At 47.8% G+C, this 23152-nt stretch overlaps 1 long non-coding RNA gene across 2 annotated transcripts; it reads right to left on the bottom strand.

The window, feature by feature from the left end:
- LOC118015234 lies at nucleotides 1-9916 on the bottom strand. 2 transcript variants are annotated; one of them, XR_004680587.1, is made up of 4 exons: nucleotides 9605-9916; nucleotides 6192-6264; nucleotides 5250-5326; nucleotides 1-131 (listed from the first exon to the last, which is right to left on the bottom strand). It is a non-coding gene; the product is annotated as an uncharacterized LOC118015234 (long non-coding RNA). The 2 variants fall into 2 exon arrangements; XR_004680586.1 differs by having other exon boundaries at nucleotides 9585-9916.
- Between the last annotated feature and the right edge of the window lie 13236 nt (nucleotides 9917-23152).

Raw genomic sequence — 23152 nt, forward strand, 5'->3', positions numbered from 1 at the left:
CCAGACATGAGGGAGGGGATGGAGCAGCAGAGTTGGCAGTCCACAAGCAGTTGAATGTTTAGGACTGGGCAGCAGGACTAGATTCACAGGCAACAGGTGGTGGTGGAGACCAGGTATGGATGGCAGATCACCTGGAGATGTTGGGGACAATGAAGAGGGACAAGGTTGGAGCCCTGAGGACGTGGTGATTGTTAGTAAATGGTTATGGAATATATAATTCATTCAAGAACAGAACTTTATAGGTAGCCCCCCAGGTCAGTGGCTCTTCATTCTGGTCCCAAGCGGGAGAAGAATCACAGCCAAGAAAGTCTCCAGTTACTGCCTGGAGCCAGACAAGGAACCTTTAGTCTACTTTTCAAACTTCAGTGTGGACAAGGATGACTCCAGGAGGCTTATTCTAAGCACAGAGTCCTGCGTCCCACTCCCGGAGATTTGAAATTCACTAGACCTGCAGCCGGGTCTAGGAATCTGCCTTTTTAAACAAATTCCTTCTGTAAAACGGCCACAGGGGTGGGTGGACAGCACCTTACTCAGCCACTCAACCATAAATCCCAACAGGGCTGTGGACAAAGTCTTTTTGATAAGATGTTCTGGCCCCAAGTCCTGGCTCTGCTACTCTGTAGCCACTTGCCTTTGGACAGTTTCCTTTCTCTGAAGACTTTCTTGTCTGTACCATTAGGAGGTTGAGTTGGAGCAAAGTTTTCAAACTGCTCTGTCGGACCGGAGGGGCTTGCACACTGGGTACCCACCTCCATTAATCCATTTTGCAAATATTTATTGAATGGCTGGATACTGGGGATATTGTAGTATCCATGATTAATTTTCATTATGGAAGTTATTTCCAAAGAGAAGCACAAGCAGAGGTGACTTCAATTGTGCGTGCCCTTCCACGTGGGTTGCCATTTGGACAAACTGTTCCCAGGATGGAAACAACTGGCTTAGATAATCTTAAGGGTCCTCGCAACTGGAAACCTTTTGTTCTATGATGTTTTTCAATGATTTTATTTCTGAGTAAAGTCGAAACAAGCAGAATGCAATTACTGTATTTGAAATATGTCAGGGACCCCAAGGTTAACACTTTCATTCTTGATAAGAAATTGCGGGCTCTTTAAGGATCGAAAATGGTCTCTATCATGGTTTTCTGACATTTAAGAACCAGCACTTTAACCTGAGAAATTGAAGGAAAGAACAGACAGCGAAGTTGAGCCCTGCTTGCTTGCTGGAGGAAACAGCAGAGCGGAGGTAGGGCGGCGGCTCCAGCCAGAGGATGATTTACGCTTTCTGAGCCTTCCAGTTTTTGTCTGCAGAATGGGCAGATGGTAGCCTCTCAGAGCCGTTTTTTTTTTTTTTTTTTAAAGATTTTATTTATTTATTTATTTGAGAGAGAGAGAGACAGCATGAGATGGGATAAGGTCAGAGGGAGAAGCAGGCTCCCCGCTGAGCCAGGAGCCCGATGCGGGACTCGATCCCAGGACTCCGGGATCATGACCTGAGCCGAAGGCAACCGCCCAACCAACTGAGCCACCCAGGCGCCCTCTCAGAGTCATTTTAAGGAGAAAGATTATATATGAAAATTATTAGCTCTGTGCCAGATACTTAGTAAGCATTCAATAAATGATGGCCATTATTAATTTAAGTATCTTTCTTATGCATATTATACTTGTCAACATTCCTGCAAATGTTTTATAGATGAGAATGGAAAAGTACCCAGTGTGGGAGTTGCCAAATACCAGGGCTCTGCCAGACCAATAGCATCTCTCTGGGGGGAAGAAAGCCCTGTAATTCTCTCTTTTCTAAACTACATGCCTATGGAGTTGGCCTTACAATTTTGAATTTGCCTCCGCACCCCCCTCCCCCAAAGGAGAGCAAGTTACTTTTGCTCAGTAGAAACCAAGCCTATATCCAAATTTTGGATAGAGGATTTCCATATTTAAAAAGAATAAAGATGACAGCCTTATATACTGTTGAGAAATTGCAAAGAAGCCCTGAAATAATTTCTCTGTATTTTTTGGTAGTCGAATAGGCTAACTTGCCTTGAGACTGAACCTGCAAGCATCTTTTTGTTCTCTTCTCTCTTGCTCATTAAAACCGTACGGAGACTGCACCCAGGCAGGAGTACCTCTAACACGTAGTGGATTGTGGAATGCAGCTGCACATCTGAGCTTGGGCAAAACATGTGGCTGTGGCTTCCTTATGTCTCAAATGAGAATAATGACAGACTTTCCCCTCTAGGATGTTGGAAAAGTTAAATAAGGTGGTTCTTAGACAACCACGCACATAGTAAGTGCCCACAGTAAGCTAACTATTGCTATTTTCATGTGTATTGATGTACTAGATATTTTGGTGTTCAGTTATATATTTCGAACTGCAAACTCATAAAATATAAATTAATGTTAGCTTCTTGCATTTAATGATCTGCATGTAATGATTCTGGAGGCAGCTAAATTTACCTTGATGTTGTGTTGGGAGCTATAGCCTGTTTTAAGAGATGCGACATCTGCTACTGATTTGGGGTGTCAGTTTGGTAAAATCCTGTAAGTCATTGGGGTGATTCCATCAGGCAGTAAAATAGCTGACTGTCGAAGAATCCTGTTCTCTGGGGAAGAATTCGGAATTTCACCTGTGCAAATCAGGCGGAAGTGTCTATAGCAATTAGGATTAGGTTCAACAGCAGAAAACCCCAAATCACAGTGGCTTAATCAGGTAGAAGTTAATCTTTCCTTTTTCTAAGTCCTGGGACACAAGGTTGGCATGGCATTCTATAGTGTCAGGGACCCAGGCTCCATCCTTCTGGTTCTACAGCAGGGCACACCATCCAGCCCCAAGGGACTTCCCAGTCCACGTTGGCTGCTCCAGCTCCAGACATCAAATCTTTGTTCCAGTCATTCGGAAGGAGATAAGAACATGCTCTTTACCTTTAAGGACATTTTCCTACAGATTGCCCACACCATTTCCACTTAGGATCTCATTCCCAAGGCCCCTCCCAGCTGCCTAGCTGCAAGGGACACTGGTAAATGTAGTCCTTATCCTGGGAATGCATGCTGTGGGAAATGGATATTTGGGGACAATTAGCAGTCCATGCTGCAAGGTTAGAAGGGGTTAGAGCACTCAACCTAGATGCAGGGGCAAGAGTGCAGAAACAAATCCCAGGTGCACAGTGTGGACTTGGAGTAGCTTGTTGCCATAGTAACTAGAAAAAGCCTGAACATGCCAACTGTCTCGACGAAAAAAAATTGTCCTTGTCCCTCAGACCCTGTGTTCTGGCCAGAAGTCTCTGATCGATAAGTTCGTAAGTTTACGTCAGTCCTTGCTTGTGATGTTGAAACAACTTGTTTATTCTCCTAGTGCTGACCACGTTCCACCCTGGCAAAAGTTTAGAATGTGTTAAACAGAGTGAAGGGAAAGGAAATCCCAGAAGTAAGGTCTGTGGGGAGATCAGCATATGTTTGGTATTTGAAGTCTGCTTTATAATAAAAAGAAAAGGAAAATGTTTTGATACATTAGAGTCCGAGTAGTCTGATAATGCCGATTTAAAATGTAACTGAGCTGTGGTGTAATTTAGACTTGTAAATTTCCATTGGAAAAGTTTTTTTTTTTTTTTAATTAGGAAGTTTACCATGTTTGATTGTTTAGAAGAATCAGAGAGTCTTCAAACTTAGTTATAAGTTGAATTATAACTTCACTAGATGATTTAAATACTTAGGCAGGCTTTTGCAACATCAGTTTAAACAATGGAGGGGATTTAATGAATAGAGCTTTTATCTGGGCCAGTCCTTTGAAGCTATTTAGGGTTCTTTAAACACTGAACAAGAGACTCCTTGAAAGTAATTGTTAAAATATAGCCTATGTTAAAAGAGATTTGTAGGTTGAATTCAAAGACCTAAAGAAAAAAATTTTTTTGTTAATTTTTTTTCAGTCTATTTATTTAAGTAATCTATACCCAACTTAGGGCTGGAACTCATGACCTCAAGATCAAGAGCTGCAAACTCTTCCCACTGAACCAGCTAGGCACCCCCCAAAATGGGTTTTTTAATGATTTTCATATTAAAACATTTTTCAATGTACAATAATAATATAATAATAATAAACAACTCACAATGCCAACTTCAACTTTTTCCTGTTTTTATTTATTCATATACAAAATAAGAGGGCTCTAAGGATAATTTCTTTTTTTTTCTTTTTGTAGTTGAACTCTTTTTTTTTTTGTTTATTGCTTCACACTTAATCTTCTGTGGAACCCCCTGTTGGCCTTTGTTCTGAGACATGGCTCTCCCCCATTCCAAGTAGTTTGGGGGAGCTTCCAGCCATGAGACCCTCCCCTTCCTCAGTTACAAGGTGGCAGGCATCCCACACTAAGCCTGTCATGCATGCCACGTCCCTGAAGAGATCATTCTTTGCTTCTCTCCACCTAGAGCACTAGACGTTACCTTCCTGCTTCTTGTTTTTCAGCATAGGGGTCAAAAGCATTGACTCAGAAACCAGATTTTGTGTGTTCACATCGTGGCTAAGATGTTACCTAGCTGTGTGACCTTGGGTTTATTACTTAACCTCTCTGAATCTCAGTTTTCTGAGCTATAAAATCAGCATTATAATAGTGTCCACTTTCATATTTAGTATTGTTCTAAAGCTTACATATGTTAATGTAAAGCTCTTGAATAGTGACAGATAGTAGGTGCTCAATATATGTTTATTATTATTGTTGTTGTTGAGCTTTCCTTTCATTTATGTAGAATGAACCTACATTTTTCCGTTGAATTCCATTTGCCCTCCTTACTCTTTTAACTCTGAACTGTTTCTGTTCCTTGCAAGCAACATTTTCTGGCTGAGACAACCCTGGTATAAAAAAAAGATATCCTCAATGCAGGGGAAGGGGACCCTTGGACCTCCTTTACCTGCTACAGCAGCTTAAGATCCCCTCCGTGGATCATGGACACAGCTGGAGACCCATCGGATCCAGTCACGCCAAGGGCTCCTCAGTCTGTGGGCTCTGATATTTTTTCTCTGTTTACACCTGCAGTCCTGGCCCTAAGGGTTATGTGCTGAATAATGACCTCAAACTCTGGACAAATATGCAAACATATTTGGGATGTTCACAAGAATCTCTTCCCGTTAAGACAAAGGAATAAACTCATAATTTTACAATATATTCAGCAAGGGTCAATTGAAAAAGGAGAAAGGAGGAGGAGGGAGGAGGTGGGGAGGGAAGAGGAGAATGAGAGGGGGGAGGAGGAGGAGGGGGAGAAGATTACCATTAGCAGCAGCATCTCAGGACTACCTGGATATCCCATTGACGCACTCAAGGTGTTCTTCTGTGATCCCCCCTCATCTGCAGGATATAAGTGATTCCACGTCAGCAGGACATGCAGACCTCCCTGGACTGCCCTTGGCTGCCTCCCCATCCCAAATCCTGCCCCTTCTCTCCTCTCCTCGTCGTATTTTGTTTCCTAAGCACCAGACTCCTGTTGCATCCTGTGTATTCTATGTTCTCTCATCCCTCCATATTTTTGTGTATTGCCTTCTTGCCATCTTGTCCAGCCAGCCCTGACTGCTTGGCTTCAAGCTGCAGATGGCACACTGTCTTCCCTGCAACAGCCCCTGGTTTTCCCAGGCATGTTCTCGAATCCCTCCCCACCGTGCTCATTGTACCTTACACATAATCTCCCTTTTGCACTCAACAGATGTGACTGTCTTGTAGGCAGGGTGTGTGTCGCTCCCATCATTTTGTGCTCACCCCGCCTTGTCCCTGACCCAGAGCTGGTGATCTGGAACATTTACTATACATGGTCTTCCCCAGACCACGCTATCTTTCTCTGATGTTCTTCCCCAGACTACGCTATCCTCTGATGCGCCCTTCCCTGTGCCCGGCTGTTAGGGCATAATCCCAACTGAACATTGGTTTTGGGGGAAAGCACTAGTTCATTTTCTGCATTTCCCTTTAAAAATGCATGATGAAGGCAGAGATTGTCTTCCTTTTTCCCTGCTAGGTTTCCAGGGCTTAACATGAAGAAGCTTAAGAAAATATATGTATTAAATAGAATACACCCATCCATGTATCTACCTACAGATCTCTCGGTCCAAGACTACCATGCCCTTAAATGAAGTGATCTCCCCCGAACAGATGGGTTGTCATGTTCTGATGGCCCCACCATGAGAAGCTGTCTGAGCTTCCCCAAGAAGCAGAAATGCGTTACTTGCAATCTGTAGATGCCAGGGTTTGGTGTCAAAATGAGCTGATTCTGATACCCATGAGCAATAAATCTGGTCCTGTGATACCAAGACGAAAAGAAAACATGTCAGTGCCACTCTCTGGGGACAGTGTGACAACATCAAAATAAACTCACGGCAAATGCTGTTAGCTTGGACAGAAGGGAAATGTTTGGACTTCCCTAGACATGAGACCCCCAGGCAGGGGGAGGATTCCTGGGTGCATGGCTCCTCTCCGCACTCCCCTGCCACCCCCAGCCTGACAATGTCTCAGCCTGACCCCTTGAAGCCTACAGAGGAAGTCACAGGCTCTGAGTTTCTCCCATCGCCATTCATCTAGGAAGGTGATGAAAGAAATCTTACCTTGTTTATTTTATGCAATAGTTTAAGACGATATGAAGTGTTTTATGGACAGGTAATAGCTTGGAAAAAAATTTAAAAAGCCAAACCAAACCTTCACCTATCCCAAATTTCTGGGAAAGCTGAAGTAGCCATGTGCCAGCCTATGCTGGGCACCCACCGTTTGCCAGCTCCAGTGTGATCCGGCAGACAGAGAAACAGACCCCGGAGCTCTAATCCCAATGCGCTCCGTTCCCTAGGAGACCCACTGTCACAGCGTGCACACCAGTGCACCCCTCCCACAGCGGCCCAGGCCACCGGGCAGTGGCAGGAAGCTTCGAGCACACAGAATGACACCTATTCAATAATCTCTAAGTTGCCAGGAATGCATCTAGCCCTGGAGTCGCATCTTGAGCCCCGAAGCTTAGGTCTCTACAGCCGCACTTTGCCCCTGCAACAGGATACCATAGCTCACTCTGTAACCACGTACAGGTTACTTAACCTCTCTGAGCCTTCCCTTTCTCATCTGTAAAATGCAGGGAACTCACCACAACCTCACAGACCTCTTGTGAGGATTAATTATGGCAAAATTTATATAAATCTTAAGACCATTTATGTAAGATCTCAGGACCATCCCTGACCCGCAATGATTCACATTAGCGCCCGGGTTCTCTTTAGAAAAGAGAGGCTCAGAACTAGAGGAGCCCTTTATCAATTCAAACCTTTCCTTTTATTGCTAAAGAAACTGTGGCCCAGAGAAACTCACTCACTTCCTCAGAGTCCTGCCTATAAGGTCATAGGAGAGTTAGTTGACTTGTATGTTTACTAAGCACATAAATAATACTTACAATGTATCAGACAATGTGCTAAGTGTTCAACAAATACCAGTAAGCTTAATATTTGCAGAAACCCTATGACGTAGGAATCATTGTTATCTGCACTTTCCAGATGAGGAAACAGAAGGTTCAGAGAATTGCCCAGTGACAGGCTTGTAACTAACGGAAGAGGGATGCAAACCCTGGCAGTCGTGCTTGGTCTGCCGTCAAGTCTGTGCACTGGACCACTGCGGCCAATTGCTGGAATGCTCCTGATGCTTCTTTTTTTTTTTTTTTTAAGATTTTATTTATTTATTTGAGACAGAGAGAATGAGAGGGAGGAGGGTCAGAGGGAGAAGCAGACTCCCTGCAGAGCAGGGAGCCCGATGCGGCACTCGATCCCGGGACTCCAGGATCATGACCTGAGCCGAAGGCAGTCGCTTAACCAACTGAGCCACCCAGGCGCCCCTGATGCTTCTTTAATACCCACCTCCAGCCAAGGGCACCTACTCTCTCCCTCTCTGTCATGCTCTGCCTCCTCCTTCCTCCCTTCCTCCTGCCTCTTAGCTATCCTAATTAATAATAATGAGAGGGAAGTTACTTTCTCTTAGAATCCCACTGAGCAAAGGCTAGGGAAGCAAAAGCTTCCTTGTTATTACTTTACAGAGAGAAGAATTCCAAAGAAGCTGGAGAGAGAAGGGGGAGGCACATGGGGAGGGAGGGGAACACCCTGGAGGGTATGATACCCGGGGCTTCACGTGGTATTGTTCTATCTCAGGGACTGTCCCTAAGAGGCTCAGGAACTTCTGCACCAGGGAGCAGACTGTGGGGTGATGGGGAGGGAGAGGGAAGGGAGCAGGTTCACAGGCTCCCACTTCCCATCCATCAGAGATCTGGCTTCATGGGTCCCCGGCCACGGATGCGGGTCATGCCCAGGCTCCAGGAATCACGTCTCAGGAGCAACAGAGAACCCCCCAGGGTGGAGGGGAAGCCTGTCACTGTGGGAGGGGCTGGAACCCTGCAGGGTGGGGTGGGAAAGTTGTCCAAGGTCAAGGTTGGACCCCTTGAGGGAGGCTGTGAGGAGCTGGGGTGGGTGCTGGAGGGCGGGGCTGTCTGATACACCTGCCTGCAGAGCTGTTGAATCCTCTCAACAACATCCAGATCCAGCCAGGAGCTCCCAGTCTACCGTATGTTCTTCGTTCCTAGTTTATGCTTAGGCTAATGGTCTCTAATTTGGGGCAGGTCTCTTTCTATCGCTTTTCCATTTATTAAATGGGATATTATGAAGATCAGATGAGCTAATGAACAGGCAAGGCAGGCATCCAAGGTTACACAATGGGTGGATGGTAGAGCCAAAAGAAACATCTAGCTTTTGCAGTGACATTGGGGTACTTTTCAGGCAACACTTTAGAGGAAGAAACTCTTAACCATCTCCATGCCCACCACAGAGTGAGAGCCTCATGCACCCTTCGTGGGCATCGTCCGTAAATGGCTGTGCACCCCCTCATGTCAGGGCCACACGGCTGGAAACAGAAACCCGTGGAGAGTCAAGAAAGTGCGTTCTCCTTGTTCCCTGCCTTCTCAGTTGTCAAAAAAGGGCTTCATTCCCAATTTATAAACAATGCCCCTGCCTCAAGATGGCATCAGTTGCTGACAAATACTCCCTTCTTTACCTGATCGTGACACAGGTCAATGAAGCAACGACAATATTGGATAATCTTGACAAAACACGAGATAAAAATAATGATCATTTGTTAAGCATCCCTTAGCACCAGAAACTGTGCTAGGTGCTGTCTATCCAGTAGAATTGTTAACATATATTATGTGTTTCTGCCTTTCTGGGCACTGCTCAATGCAGGGTAATGTGTGCAACTCATTCTGTCCCTCCAGCAGCCCTGGGAGATCGGTACCGGTGTGAATAGTCTCTAGGTCACAGATGAGACAAATGAGGCTCAGAGAAGTTAAGTAACTCACCTCCTGTCACACAGCTGGTGACATGGGATTGCAATTACCGTTCAGGCCTCTGGCTCTGCTAGAGTCCATGCTAGTTAAGACTCGCTGCTAGTTAAGACTCAGCACGGCTCAGCTGTGGCCCCCCCGGGATTGACAAAGGGCAACCTCTTTGTGAAATGTGCTACCCAGCCAACCTCCCCAACCCTACCGACCCCTTCCCACCCTCCGCGCCTCTGCCGGTGCAAACCCTTATCAACATTCCAGTTCTATGACCTTGAACAAGTCCCCTTCACCTCGGGTCCTCTGTGTTCTTATCTGCAGACCGAGGGGAAGAAACTCTTCATAAGGGTCTCAAGAAGCATGCTTGGCATTGTGTGGGAAACATATCCATGCCAGGAACCAAGAGGAGTTTAGCTAATGCCCGCTTTCTTCCCTTCCGCCTTCTGAACTGCTGAACTTGAGCTGAGATTAGTTTGCAACATGAACCAGGTGCCTCCCACCCGATGTGTCCTTCCTGCACTTGCACGAGTCCTGGGAGTGAGCACACTGTTATATTTATCACGGTATGTGTCTCTCCTCCTCCCGGGTCATGTAAGGGGAAAGATTCTGGGTTCACCTCTTCGTCACTGCCCTGGGGCCGTTCACGGTCTCTGCCAAGCACAGAAATTTCGTAGATAAACACTCCGCTGGATAAACGAGTGAACAATGCAATAGTGTATTTTGGGGTGCATAACAAGCATGCAATAATGACGTGACGACTTGGGATTTGACTTTGTTAGACCTGTGTGTGCCTGGCTGGATCTCCAGGGGGACAGAGCTGACAGGGATGATCTTTTAGCTTTTCTGGGCTCAGCTCGGTTCAGCCAGCATTTTGCTAACACCCACAATGAGCCCAAGGTGGGGACAGGCAAAGGCCTGACAGTCATGAGGAGTGCACGGCTCTGCCCACATTTCTGGGCTTATCATGCCAGTTCTTCCAGAGTCCTGCACAAATTAGCTACTCAAGAAGCATTTTTAATGAATACACCTTTGTCCATGTCCTTTGCCCAGGCTCACAACACAGGAGAAAAAGGAAGCAGACAGGCTCCAAGAGAAAAGAAATTTGAGGTGTTTACCTTCTACATTCTCTCTCTCTCTCTCTTACACACACACGGACACATATGCTGTATTTTCCAGGTTTAAGGGGAAGCCATCTCAAGTAGCACGGAAATAGTGGGCCTGGCCCTCCTTCCAGTGGGGGTTTAAAATAGTCTGATGACTGTTTAGCCCGGGTTTGCAATGGAACATTTCACACCCCCAGGAGGGACATGCCCAAGCTCCCTCCGCCGAGGAGGGGCCTGGCACAGGACATGTGGGGCCCGGACGCTCTCCAGATGGAGGCCACGCTGACATCCCCACAGCGGGCCTGTTGTTCAATTCATCAGCGCACAAAGGCATCCACCTCAATTAGCGTGATGCGCAGGCTAAGCAGGGCCAGGGGCCAGGCAGGACGCGCCACACCGCCTCCGTCGTGACCAACGGGTGACAGACGATCCCACGTCATCTGATTTAGCATGAAGGAACCACATTCCAGTGAAGATGGGGCCTGTCCAGGAGACAGTGTTAGTTTGTGCTGACGGGTGGTGGACCGGAGCTCCCTGCTCTGTGACCCCAGTAATCGGCCTTCACAGGAGTAACATGAGGCTGAAATTGGACGAGGCCTGCGGATGGCCCGTGGTGGAGAGACACCTGAAAGGACATGTGCCCCTTTTATAGGGAACAACTTCTGGAGAGGGCATTGACCTTCAGCGTAAAGCTCGACGACCTTGTACATGCCAGGCACCTGTGTAGGCAAGTGCCAGCAAGAGGGCACAGCCCAATCTCGGCATTTTGGAAGTAAATACCTCCTCCTTCCCCTTCCCTCAATGTACGTTACCCCTAGGTCCTGACAGGGATGAGAAAAAACCTTTGAAATGTAGCACGCTATTGGAAAACAGATGTTAACTAGGAAATTGCCCCAATTTATTCTGCTTTTGCTGCAATTTTTTTCCCACCAGGTATGTACCGAATATCGTTATCAACAATACGATGACCATTTATAAAGAATTTGCTTTGCCAAGAAGTTATAAAGACATGGCACCATCCTGTTGCCCCATGCCCAGCTCCCCTTGTCCCGGTTGCTGCATTTTGAGAGACGCCCTCAGAGATTGCCAAACCTGAGGGTCAGTTCTACTCCAAATCACGCCACTAACAAGTTACCTCCACTGGGCAAGTCAGTCTGCCTCCTGGAGCCTGAGACTCCCCATCTGTAAAATCTCAGGGGTGGGTGACATTTGCTTTTTTCTTTCTATGTGCTTTAAAGGTGAAGACTCCTCCATCCCCAAGACCACTCAGGCCTGGCTCCCTCCAAATCCTCAGACACAGTTCGGATATTGCTAGCCTACATGGAGTCTCTATGCAATTAGAGAGAGGTGCACCTGCTGGGTGGATGCAGCCGCATAGCGCAGGGAACAGGTGATCTCCTCGTAAGAAGAAAAGGGCTTTGGACAGATAGAGTCTTGCACCAGGGAACACATTTGGCCAGAAGAGAGTGGGTTGGCTTTGAGCCTCTGCTCATCTTCTTTGTGCAGTGCACAACCTACAGAACTGTAGATGGTGGCAGCCTAACAGGTCTCTCCTATGTTGATGTAGACCTTTGTCACTCCTGACTTAGCTGACTTCAGCCTCCCTGACGGGGCCTCCAGCATGGATCCCCCGCCACTCCAGGCTGTGGAGTGCATCCTTGGCATTTGAGGATTTTCCTTTCTTGGTTTTGACTCTTGCCAAACCCATTCAGAAGGTTCGCAGTAGAGGGATTAGTTTAGAGCAGTGGCACTCAACCCAGGCATAGCCACTCATTAGTTTGGTGACTCTGGTCCGATTCTTTATGCTTACCAAGTCTCTGTTTGCTCATCTGTAAAATGGGACAATGATGGGTGTCTCCCTGGGTGTATTGATTGGGAAGAGTAAACAGGGTCACTTGGGACAGCCACTGGACACATAGTAGGCGCTTGATAAGGGGGGCTGTTCCCAGGATGGTTCTCTGATCCAGATTCTTTTTAAAAGCATACAATTTATTCTCGGTGTGTGGGCCATAAAACATCAGCCATGGGTAGATTTGGCCTGTGGGTCACTAAGTATTGCATGAAGGAGGGCACAGGATGTGATGAGCGCTGGGTATTATATGCAACTGATGAATTATTGAGCTCTACCTCTGAAACTTATGATGTACTGTATGTTGGCTAATTGAATTTAAATTAAAAAAATAAGTATCTGAAGGAGTCATTTACCTTTTAATTTTTCAGTTATTCCTCATTGAATTTTATGCAGGAAAACATGATTGTGCATGTGTGTGTTTGTGTTTTAAAAATTGGAAGATTCATAACATTTGTGGGGAGCTCTATCCCTCAATGACTGACTCTATAGTCAAAATACAAGCCCCCTTTTATTGAGTGTCCGTATGTGACAGGCCTGGCACATCCAGTATTTGACATATATTTAATTCAACCTCCAGAGGTTGGGATCATCACCATTTTATCCATGAGGCCAGGGAAACTCAGAGTGGGTAAGTAATTGACCCAAAGTCATCCAGCAAATCAGAGGCAGAGCCGGATCCTATCTTGGTTCTGTTTGCCCCTTGAGCCCTGGGTTTTCAGCGCTGTTCTCTCCCAACCTCTACCTTCCTTAGCTGACCCCTTGGGTCCCATCCTGGGTCCTAAGCTGCCACATTTCCCTAGTCCCAACCCCATCATGGAGAGGGATGGAAGATTCTGCTTAGCACCATTGGCATATATTCTGAGCCAGGTGCCTTTTGTCTCCTAGCAGTCTCTGAGTCCAGCAATGTTGGGAGAGAAGGTCCAAAAAGGACAGTCAAGTCCAGAAAATCCTCAAAGAAGAGAAGACAGGAAGGACTCAGCCAGCGCTGGATCCCGAAATCGCCTAGAGAATGGGAGGTGGGACACAGCTGTCTTATCTCTGAGCCGAGGGCACGAGCCAAGGCCACCACGAGGGGCCCCGGGGACTTCAAGGGAGAGACGTCCGGGTTGCTGCATAAGCATCCAAGTGCTCTAGGATCAAGGCAGTTCAGAAATTCAAAGAAACCAAAGACGCGGAAACAAGAGGGGCAGTTTTACATAATATATGTCAGCAATGGTAACGAGTGCATCACCAGAAATGTACTATTGATCTCATTGGGGCAGCAGAACATTTTGTCTTGCCAGAGGTTGTGAGGTCAGCCGTTGGCTGATAAGCAAAGCAGTTATAAGCTTTTCTGGTCAGATGATATTTTTGAGACGTTTGGAGCTGTCTGTGGTTGGACCAGGAGCCTGAGCCTCCAGCTATTCTTATTGCTAATGGTGAAAATGCCTCTTGAAAGTCTGAAGCGATAGCCCTAGACAGGTGTTTCCTGAACTCTTATGAACATACAAATCGCCCAAGGGGCTTGTTAAAAATGCAGATTCTAATCCAGCAGGTCTGGGGCAGTGCCTGAGACTTTGCATTTCTAACCAGCTCCCAGGGGCTGCTGATGCTCCTGGTCAATGGACCACGCTCCAAAGTAGTGAGCCTCCCTGCACGACATCCTATGCACAGCTGGCCCTGACTTTGAGTGACCTCCAGGAATCACGTAGGGTCGCTTTGCGAATCAGTTTATAGCTGAGTCATAACAGAAGGAGCCACCACACTAGGGAACAGGATACAAGAGTCCCAATTTGGTCTCTTTCTTGTCTGTGATGGGGTCTTTGGCAAATTATTTTGGCTCTGAGACTCTCCATGTCCTCACATATGAAGTAGGGAAAATAAATACCCGCAGAAAGGCTGAAAGGAGTAAATGAGGTAATGTGTGTAAAGAGACTCAGCGCATGTGTACATGTATCTGAGTCTGAGATTATTCCCAAGGCCAGCCCCCACTCCAAGTACCCTCAGGGCACCCGTGGGGGCCACAGACTGGAGCCCAAGAGTGCCCGTGGTGGGTGTCGGCTCCATGCTTGAGAGTTTGGAAAAGCCCTTTTTTCCCCCAACATCTGTTCTCACCCTGTCCCCAGCCTGGATGTCCCTCTTTTCCCTTCTTCCTTGCATGTCCCTCCGCTCCCTTGCTGTCACCACCCCCACTTGCTTGCACCCCCCTTCCTTGCTCTGTTTAAAAGTTTGAAGATCCCCCCTCCTGTCAAGATGGGGCCTTTCAAAGCCCCTCCTGCTGCCCAGCCCCTCAGGCCCCTAGAACTAAGCCCCACCAGCCAGGCCAGCAGGATGGACAGGGAGGAAACTGCCACGGGGCCCCTACCCCTGACCTTGAACTGTCCTTCATATGGCTTCGCTCACTGGCGGCTTCCTGCTTCTTCCTGACCTGGTTCATTTTACCTCAAGTACAAGCGCCTTTCACTGCCCCTCCAAAGGCTGCCCGCGCGTAGCAGGAGGGGCCCTGACTCCCTGCTGGAGGACCAGGGCTTACCTATCAGCCCCGATGACACCACAAGCACCAGCCACAAAAGAAAACATAGAAACAGGACTTCTTCCAAATGCAAAACGTCTATGCATGAAGGAGCATTATCATCAAAGTGAAAAGACAGCCCACAGAATGGGGGAAATATTTGCAAACCGTATATCCGATAAGGGTCCGGTATCCAAAATACAGAAAGCATTTTTACAACATAATACACACAAAAGGACAAACAACTCAATTAGAAAACAAACAAAGGATATGAATAGATATTTCTCTTAAAAAGATACACAAATGGCAAAGGAGTGCATGAAAAAGTGCTCAGTGTCATCAGGCGTTTGGAAAATGCAAGTCAAAATCACAATGGAATACCACTTTACACCTGTCAGGATGATGATAAAAACTTAGAAGAAGGAAAGTAGCAGGTGTCCACAAAGACGTAGAGAATCCGGACCCCTCGGCCATTGCTGCTGGGAATGGAAGATGCTTTGGCCATTGTGGAAAAGAGTTTGGGGGATCCTCAAAAAGTTAAACGTGGAATTGGTGTATGGCCCAGCAATTCTGCTCTTTGGTATATACTCAAAAGCAAGTATTCAACAATTCTCGTCCATGAATCTGTATAGTGGCCTTAGTCACAAAAACCAAGCGGTGGAAACAACTTGGATGTCTGTCAGCAGATGAATGGATCAACAAATTGTGGTCTGTCGGCCACAAAAAGGAATGTGGTTCTGACACCTGTTACAACATGGATGAATTTTGAAAACAGGAAGCTAAGCAAAAGTCTGATTCCATTTATGAGAAATATCTGGAACAGGTAAATCTGTACCGACAGAACCCAGATTGATGATTGCCAGGAACAGGGGGAGAAGAAATAAGGAGTAACTGTTCACTGGGTGAGAGACTTTAGTTTGGGTAATAAAGATGTTTTGGAACTAGACAGAGGTGGTGGTTGCACAACACTGTGAATGTAGTAAATGTCACTGAATTGTACATTTTTCACTTACTTATTTGAGAGAGAGAGAGTGTGAGCAGGGGCGAGGGCAGAGGGAGAGGGAGAAGCAGACTCTACGCTGAGCAGGGAGCCTGATGCGGGGCTCAATGCCAGCACCTGGGATCACGACCGGAGCCGAAGGCAGACTTTTAACCCACTGAGCCACCCGGGGGGCCCTGAATTATACATTTTAAATAAAACCTTTAGGGCGCCTGGGTGGCTCAGATGGTTAAGCGACTGCCTTCGGCTCAGGTCATGATCCCAGGGTCCTGGGATCAAGTCCCACATCGGGCTCCCTGCTCAGTGGGGAGCCTGCTTTTCCCTCTTCCTCTCTCTCTCTCTGTCTCTTATGAATAAATAAAATCTTAAAAAATAATAATAAATAAATAAATAAAAAAAATAAAATCTTTACTTTTTATATCATGTGAATTTCACCTCAATGGAAAAAAAGTATCAGAGGAACTAAAAGATACCAATAAAACACCCCCTGAGAGTGTCTAACTGTGTGACTCTGGGTGAGTCTCTGGGTGTCTCTGAGCCCATGTTCTCTCTCTATTCTGTAGAAAGGGAAGGATGATAGCCTCCCAAGTGAACTGCTTTGACAGTTAGATGAGAATGCATCTAATATTAGCTAACAGGAGATTTTTTTAAAATAAGAAAATAAAAAGACGTCCCATGAATATTTCAGTTCAATCTGGTCAACCCTGGGCTTTTCCTCCTTTTCCTCTCTTAGAAAATCTGTCCTGCCAGCCACTTCGCACAAAGCCACTTAGTCACTCCCTCCTGACATTTGTTAAGTTCTCCCCAGCTTGACGTCTTAGCCCTTTGTCATAAATCCCAGGAAGGAGGAGACCATGTCCATATTTACTCCTCTCGGCTTCTCGGTGCCTGGCCCGCCCCAAGCGCCCAGTAATGACACCAGCTGCCCTCTGCAGTGCTCCTAGTAAGCTGGCTTCTAGGCTAAGCACTTTACCCACGTGGTAAACTTTATTAAATTCTTGCAGCACTTCTATGAAGCAAGGATTGCCATGTCCATTTTGCAGATGAAAAGGCAGGTGCAGGAGGAGGGTAGCATCTGCAAGGGCACAGAGCTGCTGGGTGACAGGGCTGTAATGTGTGCGAAGATCTGTTTCGACTGGACCATAATGCTCCGTCCCTGGACTACATCCCATTCAAAAGACGTGCTGGACTGAGTTTGATTTGTTTCACGATCGGGCATCAGCTTTGAGAGAATGTTGGCAGCAAAGGAACACAGGGGGCTGCCATGAAAAGGCGTTCCTCTGACAGTCAGGAGACTTGTACCTTGGTCTGAGCTTTGCCATTTTTCTCCCGGGGCCTCTGTTTTCCCATCTGTTCAGTGGGAGGGCTGGATTGGTCCTCAGTTACTGTAATGCTCTGAGTTCCCGTAAGAGGCTCTTTATCGAAGAATGAGAACTTCTCTTAGAGCACCTCGTATTTTCTTCCAAGGGGAAGCTGTAGAGAGTCATTGCACTATTTGAGAAATGAGGTCTAGCTCGGGCTGACTTCCATGAGGTCACCGAACAGGTTATCAGACAAGAATATGGCAAGATCCCTCTACTGAAGGTGGGAGGGCTTCACGGTGTGTCTGCCTCCGCGCTCCGCCCAGCACACCTAAGAGCTGTGGATGGGACTCTGTCATCAGCTTCCCAGGACCTCTGGGGGGAACACCCATCACTCAGCTCACGGCTGAATCCCTCCCCAGGAATTGCCCTTGGTCGAAGGGATCTGCTTCGCCCCAGGTCACATTCCCACTTCCAGGTTGCCTGCACCGCACCACTGGCCTATGTGGGGACACAAAGCCAGGCCCCCTCACCCCGTGGGCCCACCCAGAGCAGAGCTCCCAGAGGAGGGGGCTCAGCCAAGGCCTCTGCTGGGACTGCACCACCGTCCAGCTCCTGACTCTGCCCCATCCTGCTTCCTTCCTGCCCACGGAGTGGACGGGGCCACTGCCTGATGTACCTTCCGCACCCCACCTTTTCCTCAGAGCTTGTTTTCCCAGGAAACCTGAGCTGAGACAATGGCATCATGGTTGTTTGGCCTTTAGAGAAGAAATAGAGGGGCCAGGGAGTGGCGTGACTTGCCCCAAGTCCCAGCTTGTAAGTGCTCTATCCTCAGGGGGCTGGGCTGCTGGCTAGTTTGGGGGGAAATGGGGGTTGGGGTCTGTCCCCATGGCTGCCTGTCCTTCCATACACAGCCCGGTTCTCTCTCATGGTGCAGCAGCTCTGTCCTTGCTGGCGCTCATGCCGAATGTCCTTGACCATCTTCTTTCCGACTTTTTCCAACTGCTCTGCCTGCTGAAGCAACGTCAAGTTCCCGTGCACGGGTGGTGATGTTAATCCACCCACCTCTGGCACGGCCTCAAATTTCTCCAAAGCGCCTCTACCTCCCTCGGCCTCCAGGAGGCTGATAGCGAGGGTCAGTGTTTGCTGCAATTATAACGGAGTATGGACAAGGGGACACCTCTGGCATTTCCTGAGCACCTGCCACATGTCACGCATCATGGCACGTGAGCTCCGCCAACATCCCTGGTGGCAGGAACTGTACGTTCATGTGACAGCTGAGACAGTGGTGGCTCAGACGGGTGAGGTGACTTTCCCAACCTAACTTCTTTTTTTTTTTTTTTAAAGATTTTATTTATTTATTTGACAGCGAGAGAGGGAACACAAGCAGGGGGAGTGGAAGAGGGAGAAGCAGTCTTCCCCGCGGAGCAGGGAGCCCGATGTGGGACTCGATCCCAGGACCCTGGGATCATGACCTGAGCTGAAGGCAGACGCTTAACGACTGAGCCACCCAGACGCCCCCCCCAACCTAACTTCTAAGAAGACCCAGATTTTCCTGAATCCCAAGCCTTACTTTTTAATCCGAGTTTGTGGTTAGGCAGGCTCAGCTGCGTGATTGTGCTGGGGGTGAGAAAGGGGCAGAATATGGGGACCTAGCTATACAGTGGATTGTTTGGGACACAGCGGGGGCTCCCTTGTCCCCTCCTTTTGCTGCCCCACTGTAACGAGGCCCCACTTCCCGGGCTCCTCCCAGGCTGCCCTCTGCTCTGGCCAGGAAGCAGGAACAAGGGGACAGGGCTAATCCCTGCTCAGCTCACTGATATTTTGGCTGAGACACAACCCCTGCAGTTGGGAATATTGGGTGACAGGGCAACCTGAGCAGAGGGGAAAATGTGGCACGTGGGCAATCTGAAGTTGAGAGGAGGAGGAAACCCAGAAATCAGCAAGAGAGTGTCCGACCTTGTGCAGGGGACACTAAGGTGTAATGGGACAGGAAATCGGCCTCATGCCTTTCCAAACAAACTGGGTAAAAATACGTTGTTTTTATCAAAAAGTGACAAATACCAGAGAAGAAATGAGTGCCCACTTGTGGAGATATGCACCATCCCCGGGGACATCTGGCATGCCTCCCTTACTCTATCCCAGTCACATTCTGAGTCTGTCTACACCGGACTGGACCAGGGACCCGGAAGACTCATGTTTGCATATTAGTTAGTCATTGGCTCTCAAACGTCTCTGTCCATTAAAATCATTTTGGGGGCTGATACTCAGGCCCTACCCTGGACTCATTCAGCCTGAATCTGAGCACTCGTATTTTGTTTACTCTCCACGCGTGAGTCTGCCATGCAGCCGAACTTTGAGAACTACCGGCTTCCTATCGGTTGATTTTCATAGAAACCTTCCAAGGATAGGTTTTCTTCTTCTCATTTTGAGACGTCTGTCCACCTCAAGCGCTGATGCTCTCATGGCCCTGGTTGCCTGTGGAGGCGGGTTTGGGGCACGTTGAGGTCACTGGGGACACGGTGGCCAAGCAGCTGGAGAGGCCGCTTGGGCAGGCAGCGAGATGGGCACGGTCATGGTGGGCACCAGGCAGTCCCAGAGCCCCTGCTCAGACCCGGCGGGCATTGTGCTGGGTGCAAGGGGACATGCCGAGGGATGCAAACTTGGCTTCTGCTTGAGGAAGTCATGGCTCACTTGCTTCAAATCCGAGCTCCTGGATTGCACCTGAGAATTGGCTAGAAGTATACATTGTTGGCCCCCAGCCCAGAGCTACTGAATCAGAATCCTGGGTCATGGGGTTCAGCAGTCTGTGGTTTGACAGCCCTCAGGGGGATTCTGATGCCTACTCCAGTCTGAGAGCTACTAGGCAAGGTTTCTGACGTGGGTCATGGGAGACAAGTCTCCAGAGCGTCAGTTTCCTTATTCATCGGATGGGGCAGATTATCCAAATTCCATAGGACGAAATCAGAGCATGCAGAATTACCTAGAGAGCAGTAACTACAACAACAACACGTTTAGAATTTTTTTTTTTTTTGTCACCAGACCCCTTGCCACATGCTTTTTCTAGATCATCTGAGTTAACCCTCCCACCAGGGCTACTCTCTGCCTCATTTTGCAGGTGAGGAAATGAGATGCAGAGGCCCAAGGATGCTGCCTCGGGCAGTCCGGGTCCAGGGGCCCTGCACTGAGCCCCTACCTCCCACCACAGTGACACGCCTGGCTCCACTGGAGAAAGTTGAGACTGAGCCATAAGTAGGACCCACGAGAGGGTAAGGGCACTGAATCTCCCAGACTGCCAGCTCCCCTCTCCTGGGAAAACAGAGAAAGAGGGAACAGGATGCTCTGTTTCCAAACACTTCTATCCAATACGGGACATTTTTATATGGAAGACTGGAGTCTTGGAACAAGACCAAGTGAGAGAGGGAAATGAGAGAAGCAGGTTGGAAGGGAGAGCTGAAGGTCTGGCACATCTCCATCGCTGGAAGAAAAACGTGGAAGATTTAGGTAAAAGTGTATCAACGCTGTGCCCCAAGAGGTATCAGAATGAACAAGTCAATGAAAGGCTCCTCAGAGGATGGGAACCACATCAGCAGAGGCAGCTGAGTCCTGAGGTGGAGCTGCATGTGGAGATAGACGGGGGACGGGAGGGCTTGCCCTCTGCCCCTTGCCGCTGGATGGACCCTGCACCAGTGCCCTGGCCTCTCTGAACATCAGTGTGAAGCATTTTTCAGGTGTTATCTTACCGAATTCTCGTAATTACTGGGACACACCGATAGCCTGGCTCAAGCATCACTGGGGTGTGGGCACGCACGCGCGTGTGTTCCGGTTGCCGCAGCCACCGGTGGCATTTGGGAGGGAGAATTAGAGGTAATTCGTTCTCACCACCCCATTTTCCATATGCGGAAAGGACTCGTAGAGAAGACACTTTGCACTGTCTCCATGAGCAGGACGAGAATGTACTGTTTGTGCTCTTTTTGCACTGGTTAAGGGCAAGAGAAAAGGAGCCTGATTGGTTCAGATCACATCCTACCATGTCCTAGCTGTGTGATCTTGGGCAAGTGACTGACCCTCTCTGTGCCTCACCTAGTTAACAGAGCATAGCAGCGCCTAATGATTGTGGTGGCTGCCAGGTTAACCACTGCATTTACACACCCGACACAGATGCTGCAAATTCGTAGGTAAGTACAGAATGCATCCACCAACCCAAGCACATGAGGATGGCACATCACGGCCATGTGCTTGGAAAATAAAGTGGTCAGAAGCAGAGTCTTTGGAGTCAGACTGACACAGGTTCAAGGCCTCTGTCTGACCCCCGCCCCTTTTTCTCACCTGTGGGCCTCCCTGATTTATAAGTGGTTGAGATGATTAAAATGCAAGCTGCCCGTCGAGCTCTGACAGACAATTAGCCGGTGCTTCTTGCTGCTGCTTGATTCTTCGCAGAGAATGGCATAGAAGGCGCTTGTCGTAGCCATTCTGAGGGACACACGTGGATTTCCTGCATGCGAGGGAGGGGATGGACAGCTCTGTCACCTTAGCATCATTTTTGTTCCTCTTGTGTGTGTGTGTGTGTGTGTGTGTGTGTTGCTTTTTGCTTTGACATATATTTTAAAACCCACAAAACACGGCAATGATTGCTTTGTATGGGTCCTCATTCACTTCTGTTTGCCCTCGCCAGTGTCCTCACACCTTGGTTTCTCCCTGGGACAGCCTGCCTCTTGTCCAGAGAGAGTGGTCACTGTTTCGTGTTCCTTTCTGTTCTGGCTTGCCTGAAAAATGTCATTTTCATTTTTCAAAAGTGATTTCTGGGGCCCCTGTGGTGGCGCAGTTGGTTGAGCGTCCTACTCTTGGTTTCTGCTCAGGTTGTGATCTCAGGGTCTTGAGACGGGCTCTGTGCTCAGCACGGAGTCTGCTCAAGATTCTCTCTCCCCCGCTCCTCCTCCTCCTCTCTCTCTCTCTCTCAAATAAATAAATAAATAAATAATTCTGTGTAAAAAGCAACTTCTACTGCCTCTGTAGAATTCTATGTGGCATTTTCTTTTGCAATTTAAGGGTGTCATTCCATTGCTTTCTGGCTTGCATCCTTTTTGCTGAAAGGTCAGCTGTCAGCCATACTGCTGTTCCTTTGAAAGAAATGATTGTCCTTCCTTCCTTTCTTCCTTCCTTCCTTCCTTCCTTCCTTCCTTCCTTCCTTCCTTCCTTCCTTCCATTCTTCCCTTTTCCCTCCCTTCCTCCTTCCCACCTTTCTTTCCCTCTTTCTTCCCTTCCCTCTTTCTTTAAACAATAAAGTATCACAAATATACAGAAAAATGCATTCAGCATACATATACATGCGTATGAGTGGATGAATTCTTGCAAATTGAATGAACCTTCATGCAACCACAGCATCTGCAAACAGATAAAGAAGAAGATCATAGTCAGCTCACCCAGAAGCTTTCTTGTCATGTCACTTCCACTAACTACTCTCCAACAATGGCTCAACTCCCACTTCTAATGCCACCACCATGGATTAGTTTTTTTTCTGTTTCTGGACTTTATATAGATGGAATCATGCATACTCATGCATGCTCTTGTCTCTGGCTTCCTTTTCAACGTGATGTTGGTGAGATTCATCCATGCTGTCACGTGTAGTCATAGAGGCTGTGTTCTCAGTGCTGTGTAGTATTGCATGGGGGGGAGATGCCACAATTAATTTACCTATTCATTCTACAGTGCTTGGGATCTAGGTGAGTCCCAGTGATGAGCAGTGTTTCTGTGGGAATTCTAGCACATGTCTGGGTAAACATATCAAGAGGTGGAATTACCCGGGCAAAAATAGGCATATATTCAGCTTTTGTAGATGTTGCCAAACTGACCAAGAGTTCCAACTGCTCCATATCTTCCAGACACATAGTAACTTTGTCTTCTACATCATAGCCATTCCAGAGGGTGCTGCACCATGTTTTGAGCCCAGCATTGACACCCTTATTGAATTGCTCACAGGCCATTGCAGACAAAACCAGAGTGGTGAGGACGTCAGCAGGGTCACAAAGGAGGCACCTAAGAGTTATAGGAAGGAAGGAAGGAAGGAAGGAAGGAAGGAAGGAAGGAAGGAAGG

Source organism: Mirounga leonina, unplaced genomic scaffold (assembly GCF_011800145.1).
Source record: "Mirounga leonina isolate KUSES-001 unplaced genomic scaffold, KU_Mleo_1.0 Mir_165, whole genome shotgun sequence".
Taxonomy (NCBI): Eukaryota; Metazoa; Chordata; class Mammalia; order Carnivora; family Phocidae; genus Mirounga; species Mirounga leonina.